Below are 9719 nucleotides of genomic sequence, written 5' to 3'. Positions count from 1 at the left end.
AGAGCAGTCAGCTAGATACAATGCATCAGCTTTGCAATCCTAGAACTCCAAAGGGTGAGGCCAGAAACCGCCATGAGTGTAAGGCCAGCCTGGGCTACTCAGCAGGCTCCAGGCCAGCCTGAGCTATGGGGCAAGAACTTATCTCAGAAGATCAACAACAAAAACAAACAAAACAGTCTGAGTTTAGGAGCCATGTTCTTAACTACTGAATTCTTAGATTCTCTCTGTGCGTCTCTCTCTGCCTCTCTCTATGCACCACTTCCCATCCTCACTGCCCCCTCTCTCAAACTGGCCAGGGAAACAGATGAGAGAAGACAATAGGAAAGAGTGTGGTGTTTCTGTACCTGAGTGCTATCGAGGGACAGAGGGAAGCTGGGTTCAGGCCCCAGCTACGCATATGAGTGAGTACTCCCCCAGCCAGGCATGTGAGTGGGTCCTCCCCCAGCCACAGGACAAAGGCCTCTGAGCTGCCTCTGCCTGATGCTACAGGTACTAAGATGACTCATACCCTGGATGTGGAGTAAACAGGCCATGTTAATATGGTCTGCATTAAGACCTACAGAGCTCAGGTCAGGGGTCAGTGAAGAAAAGAGCTCTACCCAGAAGGGACTCATTTGTTGAATGTGGAGCCAGGTGCCAGAAGGGATGTGCAGCTCAGACCGCCTGGCCTGAATAGACGGATCACTCTCTGGAGAATAACAACAAGAATCTGATCCAAGGAAAGCTCAGTGCATTCCTGGAGAGTCCAGCAAACAATACGAAAGAGAAGGGGGTGGGTAGCAGAAATCCTAAATGAAATGTCAGCTGCTGGTGGTGAGGGCAATGGCAAGCAGATGCAGAACTCAGAGCAACCTGCAGAAGAGAGGGCAAGCAAGCAGAAATAAAACAGGGGATGTGTTTGCTGAGCCCTGTGCCACCACCTTCCCTGCATCAAGTTTCCTGCCTCATCATACACAGCTCACTCCCCACCTGACATTGGTCCCCTTGGTTCAGGTGGGGAGCCTCTCCAGAGCTGAGCATTTTAGGGTAAGGCTTCCCTACCAAGCCACTGACCTAGAGATGAGTTCACAGCTTCCTCTAAAAGAAACAGTGTCATATGCTTCTGCTTGTGCTTCCATCTACAGTTTTAGGTTGCTGGGGACCTGACGACCTTGGTGACTTCACTAGTCTCCCTCTGGGAAATGAAGTGACTCAGCAGTCCCTTGAGGCCAAGACAAGAGTTGGAGTCATCAGCAGTTTTCGACAAAGGAGAGAAATGTAAAGGTTGTCTGGTGTCTGGACAAAGCTAAAAGTATACCAGTGTCAACAGAGCAGGAACACATGACAGCTTTCTGTGTCACAGGCTAGTCCAACAATCATCAGCTCCATCCCCATAGAGATAATCTCAATAAAGACTCCATATTTGGCATAGAAAGGATGATAGCCTCCACCATGGGTCATCCTGTTTCCAAACACTAGGAATAAGCATCTCCCCTGTGTCCATGCCACAGTGCTATTGGACCCCAATGGGACTATTAGCCCTGAATCCCCTCTGGATAGAAACCTCTCGCCTCCATCCACACAGCATGAGTTTTGTGGCCTAGTCTCCCCCAACCCTATATTTGAATAGAGAAGGTTAGGCACCTGACTTAAGGTGGGCCAATCAGAGCCCTTCCTCAGAAACCTCCCAACTGGAATAAGACTAAGTATCTTTCAGGGAATGGAGGTTGAAAGATGCAAACTTCAGGGTTTTTTAGTAACTGATATTCAGCCATATGGAGGAAGACTGTCTGCAGTAAGAGAAAGTAAATGTGCAGAAACCGAACAGAGATAAGTGATGAAGAAAAAGGACTGACAGTTGAGGTCAAGTTGCAGCCATGTTTCAGTCTTGAGATCTGGTTATTCAATCATTTCTTGGTAAATTTGAGGGTTTGATTCTTGTTTTGTTTAGTTACTTTTTTTCCAACTGGCTTCCATTTTTAATTTCTTCTGGTTACAAACAAAAATGTCTGTATCTACTTGTAGTGCTGCTAATACTTAATAAAAACAGAGTTCTTCCAAATGACCCAAGAGAACTTCTGACTCTGCTGTCACACTCAGGGTATGCTTAAAGAAAATGCCCTGATTCGTTTGTCAGCCCAGACAGACTCCATATGATCTGTTATGGTTTAGATCTGCCTGTCCACCACAGACTTATGAATTGAGTGATTGGTCCCCAGCTTGCAGTGCTATTTTGAAGGCTGTGGCACCTTTGGAAGGTGTGACATGGCTAACAGAAATTGTGCACTAGGAACTCGCTTTTGAACATTAGTATTCCAGTTTACTTTCTCTGTTTCTGGGCTAGGGTATGAACAAGCAGCTGCCCCATGTTCCTGTTGCCATGCTTTCACTGCCAGTGACAAAGTCACTATGCAAGCATGAACCAAACCAATACCCTCCTCTCTTGTGTTGCTCCTGGCAGGTACTTTGGTTGTTTTGACTTAAAAGCAGCCCTAAGTCTGACACAAAACTACACCAAGTCCAAATGCTGTCACCATCTCTCAGTCCTCCTTTTCCTGCACACCTGGCTGGTCTATCATCTCTAACCTCCAGGCGTTCAAACCCTCCAGTCAGCATGAAGACTCAAACCCAGGTTAACCCAATGAACTGTTGAATGTTGTAGTACAGACTGGAGTCACATAGGGCATCAGAAAAGGGACAGACTGGAGCCACCGTAAGAGATCAGAAATAGGGAACACCAATAGGAAAAAGAACAGCCTTGAGTTTAGACAAAGAGAAAAAAAGCATTCCAGCCTGGGAAAATAAAAAACATGACAAGGCTACTGTGACAGAAAAAAATGCAGGGACAAGAGGACTAGAGACAAGAAAGAGATCTGGCTAGAGTGCAGCACTATTGACATTAGGAAAATCTGAGAGAGATAATAGAGTCAGAGTACCTGGGGTTGCACTGTCAGTCAGAGTTCGTTAGTATTGACATGAAGGCATATATCTTCGTAGGATCTTGACTGGAGGAAAGTCATGAGGAAAATGATATTTTAGCTATGTGTTTCTCACAGAGAAAAGGAAAGAGAACATCATTTACCTGTTTTACACAAAATATTAAATAAAAGATGACCTTACCATCTCTGGCAAAATTATATACTCTACTTCATAATGAATATGCTATTGTCTGTCACCTTGAGTCCTCTTGCCATTGTCAGTGTTACTTTAAAACTTTTGTGTTTAGTAGAGGAAGTTTAAAAATACAGACAAATAGAAAAATAAAAGTTCCTCCCAATCTTGAATCAAAGTAAGTAGTAAGATATTTGTATGCATCATTTCAAAATAATTTATAACATATAAACATCAAAAATATTTATATTACAAAAATGTTGCCCTTTGTATTTATCAACATATTTCTCATTTTTTGAGTGGTAAACTCTTCCTGTGACATTTAAAGTATTATTTCATTCATTGTAAATTAAATTTATATGTATCTTTCTTAAACTTTTATTCTGCAGGTCAACTAAGCATCTTCCTACATCATCCTATGGATCTGATATGTAGTCCCAAATATTTATGTTTTGGGAAAAAAACATGTTTTTATAAAAATTAAGGGTTTCTAGGTATTCTACAACAAATTGATCAAAACTAAACAAACTTTACTCCAAGAAATACCTTTTGAATGAAAATGTATTAGCTCCATGTAGTTCCAATTGTCTGAAAGGCTGGAGGGACAGTTTAACTGGCAAAGCACTTTCCACACAAGTATGGGGACCTGAGTCCAATTCCCAGAACCCACATTAAAAGTCTGGACATCATGGCTTGGTTAAGGAGGCAGAAGCAGGTGGATCCTTGAGACTGGCCCACTCAGCAATCTCCAAGCCACTAAAAGAAGTCTCAAAACATGAAGTGGAAAACTCCTGAAGCATAACACTAGAGGTTGACTCACCTTTTACATGCTCCCACACACACACGTGCACATGACACACAACAGATACATTCAAAAGCAGGGTGTTCAAAGCTCTGTGCTAGTGTAACATCCTACTCCCTTAGGAAACATCAAAAGAACTCTGTTTGTTACAACAATAATGATCTCCCCATTATCCTATGAGATTATTATTGGCCATGTGGTCAGTGTGTGAGATACAAGAGGCCAGAATCTACGCATCAGGGTGTGATTATTAAAGTGCCTCTCAAAACTTAAACCCTGGATTTTAACTGAGAATATGTGTGTATATGCATATATACATATATATCCCCTCTATGAATTAGTCACTATTTGACTGCCTCCAGCAAGCCATGTGTCCTTCTCTAGCTCGTTATTTCTTTGCATAAAATAAAGGGTCTTTATATATGACCAGGATCACTTGGTCACACTAGGTCACAATCTCTGGATCATCTTGGTGCTCCTTCCTAAAATGATATTCTCAAATCCCCTGTGGTTCCCACTTCCACAGCTCACAGAGAGCCTCTATTCTTTCTCAGTATTGAGGAAGAAATGGTATAAGCAAACACCATCTTCAGGAGTCGCTCACATGTGCACACAGGTCACGCACAGAACAGCTGGAAAACAAAGAAAGTGGGTGAAAGGGGATGTTGTTTTGCTGAACGGGTGTCAGAGGTTGGCTTACAAATCCACAGGGGAGACCAGAGCTCCACTAATGCTCTCACTTGCTCTGAAGAAGAAAAAAAAAAGTCTCCTCACCACACAATTCATACAGAGCAGCTGGGGCACCACTTCCCCAGCTGGCATCCTCTGAAGACCTAGAAGCAAAGGAAGTCTGAGTTTGGGTGGCTATGTCCATGCTTGCTTTCCTCAGGAAAACAAATATGGTTTAATTGTCCCCCCAACCCCCCCCAAAGAAAAACTGAAAAGGGTTCAGTAAGAAAGAGGCCTTTCCTCCAAAAGAAAAAAAAAAGTCCCTTCAGATATTCCAGTGCAACCTCAGGCCCCACATACTTTGTCCTTGATCCTGAGAGGAATCTTGTTCCTTTGTTCCGTTTTCTTCAAAGTACAAAATGAACTAATTGCATGTCCCTCTTTCTTTCTGGTTGTTGAATAATGAGGCTGGAAAGCTAAACACAATTTATTTTATCTGGAATACTTCTTAACTAGGAATAATAAACCCTTGAATTGTGGTCACTTCCTCAGGTGACTGACCTCCTACCCATCCTCCTAGCAAACTATCAGTGAAGGGCTGGAAAGATGGCCAAGTTGATTTTGATCCCCCAACCCCCATGTCAAAACTGGGTATGGTGATGCATCTATAACCCAGAGCTCAGGAAACAGTCAGGAGGAACTCTGGGGCTAGCTGGCCAGGAAACCAAAGGTGGAGAACAATTAAGGAACAACACTCAACATCTAATTCTGTCCTCTACATGCCTGTTCATACATGTACACAGTACACACTCCTGCGCAAACACAAACGTCACAGAGACCAACAAATCCTGAACCTAACCAAGTCTGAGAAAAACACAGAGCTGATTCTTGCCTGTCCCAAATAAGTAACAAAGGGGAAATGAGACCCAGAGCCTTGTCTGCTAAGAGCCTGGGCCACACAACAGCACCCACCTCACCCAGGAGCTTGTTAATGGTGGAAAATTTCAGTCCATCTCAGACCTATTGACTGAACATCTACAGCCTAACAGGGCCTTGAAGTGAGTCCTCGAACACCGGCTCTGAGTACCTGAAACTCTAAGGCATAAGGCCAGAGGGATAATTGGTAGCAGGGTCTTGAAAACAGTGGAGTCAGTGGGGTGGAGAGGGGTGGGAGAAGAGAGAACTTGGGAAAAAAGGGCACAAAGCTAGGATTGCAGTGCATTAATTAATGTGAGTCATTAGCTGTTTCTGGGAAGGAGAGATGGAAAGTGACCTTGGGAAGAAGGTCAGGGTAAGACTGACAGTGTTTCACCATCAGGAGGGAGGTTAGCCCTGTGTAGGTTCACCCTGCTTCACCATCAGGAGGGAAGTTAGCCCTGTGTAGGTTAACCCTGCTTCAGCATCAGAGTGTGGGCTAGCTCTTTGTCTTCCCTGCTCTCTCCCCATCCCAAACCTTTGCCTGCTGGTCTCCTGTTTTGTTCTGAAATCTGAAACCCATCAGTTCCCTTGGCCTGGCCTGGCCTGGCCCAGCAGCATGGGGATCTCCAAAGCACCAACAGATAAGGCCAGCAGGCCCGGGAATCCAGAGCCCTAAGTTCCCTCAGAATTGCCTCTAATCAGGAATAAACAGCACAGGTGACAGCTAGCAGTTTAGCAGTTTAATGGCTGCAGACAGAGGGCCTAAATTTCCAAATGAAAAGCTAATGAAATGAAAAAAATAAGGATTCACCAATAAAAATCTCTTGTTCTAAGGACAATGTAAAACATCAGTTATTAAATATTTTCTTCTGTGGATTTCTAAATCAGAAAAAGGAAACAACCCTCACCAACCTTATAGACTCAATAATATAGAGTGTAGATTCCCGAAGAACAAGAAGTTCTCAGAGCAGTGCCCCACCCTCCCCAGAGCTGCCTAACAGTTACTTCCCAGAATTAAACAATAGCCTGCATTATTATGCAGGAGTTGGAGGCTTGGCTTGCTGAGTGTGGGCCTGGGGTGTGGCATCCAGCCTCCAAGCTGGACTCCGTAGTTATTCCCATATCCTGGTATCCACTCTTGTGAAATCCCCTCCCACTGGCTTCACCTGTGTGCTCAATAAGAAATTACTCCTGAGATGAGGTTACAAGGAGCCTGAGGAAGCCAGCTGCTGAGGTGGAAACTGCTCTGTGAGGATTGTGTGGTAAGGACCCGAGGCCGCCATCAGTCAAGGGAGGGACTTTAGAAGTAAGCCCGATTCCCCTGGCTCCTACCTCTGAAGTCACCACAGCTTTTGCCAACAGCTTCCCAGCAATCTCATGAGCGTTCCCGAGCCTGAGAAGCCCAAGTAAAGCTTTCCCCGACTCCCTGCCTAGAGCAGACACATGCAATAATAAACTCTTGTTTTATGCTGGTTACTTTGGAGGTCAGTTGTTATGCAGAAATAAATATTTAAATCACCTGGCTTAGTGAAATGTATGCCCCACCATGGGGAAGGGGAATAGTATAGACCGAAACCTGCCTGGTGTTGTTCCAGAGGTACCACCGGCAGCACCAGAGTCAGAACGATAGTCCTGGGAAGAGTTAAGCTGCAAGCAATGCTGCCCCTCACAGTGGGTGTTATCAGGAGCCAGTGAATATGTCCCCTGCTCTACATTACTGCATATTATTCACTCCATAATCTACATGGTGAATTTCAGACCGTGCCTTGCCCTGATGGACTCCAATTTACAAGCAGCCTTGGTCTCCATTCTGAAGGGACAAGATGACTGTGCTCCTAGGCAGACAGGTGAACAATACAAAGGACTTATTCCTGGGACTGAAAAGGGTGTCAATGTATGAATTTATTGGTGTGAGTTCAGACAGTTAAAAGTACATGGGTGTACTAAAGTCACGTCAGGAAAACTAGGCCCAAGACCTCATGGGATACACCAGACCGAGGAAAGGACGGACAGAAACTCCTTCACCTGGACTCCACAAAGAGGTGGCGATGGCCATGTCCCCCAGCCTGTCATCTGACAACCTGGTTTCTACATCAAGGCGAGAATTCCGCCAGTCCCAGGGGCTTTGGCTCAGCCTATCCCCTGTGTTTAATGTGCTCTACTCAACTGCTGTCTGTCTGTCTCATCTGGACCTGCTGTGTATCCATCTGTCCCTTGCTTAGTCTGAACTCGATCTTGCCTCTTTGTGTTTGTAGCTAGACTTCTCTCTGCAGCTTCTCTCTCAGACCTGTGGCCTACAGCAGCCTGACTCTCACAGTAGCAGTTTCTCCAGTTTAGTTTGGGCTCCTTATCTTAGCAATACAAAGACTCTTGAGTCTCTGTGAATTTCCCAGATTTTGGTTTCTCAGGTCTCCTTAAAACTCTTGCCTCTTTAACCCTCCATGGTCACTCTATAACATCATATATATATATATATATATATATATATATATATATATATGGAGAGAGAGAGAGAGAGAGAGAGATTTACTATATCATGTGTGATCTGAGAGGTAATATTAGTATCTAAGATTGGAATAATAGAAACTGTCTGCCTCAGCCAAGGTTACCAAGGCAATCAGGGGTCTCTGTGAGCTTACTGGCACTGAAACTACAACACTTTGTGAATTCATTGCCATTCAGTTAATTGTGACATTTCAGAAAGACACAAATTTTTGTTTATGTTTCTGGCATAACACATTCATGACAGGATACCAACCTGTTTGTCACTCTTCTGGTTTCAGGAAAGTGACTGCTGAAAACTGGAGAACTCTCCAGTACAACTGTCCCAGCCCCAGGAAAAGCTTTGACCCCTCTGGGAAAGGTTGTGGAGTCCAGACCTCTGCACTCAACTCCATCCAAAACTCTACACTGAAGCCAAGGAAAAGAAATCATCATGGCAACTGCATAGCCCTGGTGCCAGCCCTTCTATGTGACACATAGGGTACTCTCTGCACAGTTCCTGGTGCCAGCCCTCCTCTATGACATATAGGGTACTCTCTGCACAGTCCCTGGTGCCAGCCCTCCTCTGTGACACATAGGGTACTCCCTGTACAGTTCCTGGTGCCAGCCCTCCTCTATGACACAGGGTGCTCCCTGCCTCCCAAAGTGACTAATATTTCCCATATACCCTTACATTTACTGCATCAAAGGAAGATGTCCAATTCTAGAGTAAAAGCTAGAGTCATGGCACACACATTGCTGGGCCAGCTTTCTTTAGCGGCAAGAGGTCCAGGAACATTGTCTCTACTTAGTCTCTTTGTTCCCTGGAGAAAAAAAAAATGGAAATTATGATGGTGGTGGTGGTGGCGGTGTGGTGGTGGTAGTGGTGGTGGTAGTGGTGGTGGTGATGTCCCTACAGCATATAAACTCATAGGCACAGAAGAATGATGGATCACAGAGTCTTGGTGTGCTAGGAGGAGGGGATGAGGAGCTGTTTGAAAAGCACACCGTTCCAACGTAGGAGAATGGAGAGTTCTGGAAAGGAACAGTGGTAGAGGCACTGCAACAATGCAAAGCTACTTAACACCACAAAACTGTGTCCTTTAATGGTTAAAATGGTTTTCGTTTTGTATATTTTCAGGGGTCATCACATGCTAATGGAGGAGAAAGAGAAAGATCCATTTCCCCACTGCCTTTCACTAACACTCCTCAGGTGTGCATTCTCCAATCCCTTCAGCCTCCCTGGCAGTGCTTCTGGGATTTGGTCCCTGTGACCAAGAGCAGGAGAAGAGAAGATAACATGATGCCACCTTTTGGGAAGCAGTACTACACATCCCCTTAGGAAGGTCCCGGTGCCGTTTGTGTCTGTGTAGGGGCTAGCCTCCACAAATGTGTAGTTCTTTGCTACTTAACACAGTTACCAAAGTCAGAAGGTGCTTAGTGAAACACAGAGGGACTGACCTGAGACTAACTGTGCACATTCCTCAGGGGTTAGCCAGAGAAGCTGGACTTGATGAGTGACAGGGGAAAAAAGGCTATATTACAGAGGTTAGACCTCATACTGAATGGTAGATAGCTACCAAACTGTGTTTCCCTAGCATGGATCGTTAGTTCTGAAAATTTACCAGAAAACTTCTATTCCATATACAAAAGCTAGGCAGCCTCCCTGGGAATCCATGCTTTGGTATTTCCCTCATCTGCACGCATCTGTAACAAAACCTATGTCATTTAGACCCTGATCGTTTATGTCTACCCTCTC

The sequence above is a fragment of the Cricetulus griseus genome, chromosome 2, assembly GCF_003668045.3.
Source record: "Cricetulus griseus strain 17A/GY chromosome 2, alternate assembly CriGri-PICRH-1.0, whole genome shotgun sequence".
NCBI classification, from domain to species: Eukaryota; Metazoa; Chordata; class Mammalia; order Rodentia; family Cricetidae; genus Cricetulus; species Cricetulus griseus.
Note: the sequence above shows the minus strand (reverse complement) of the source record.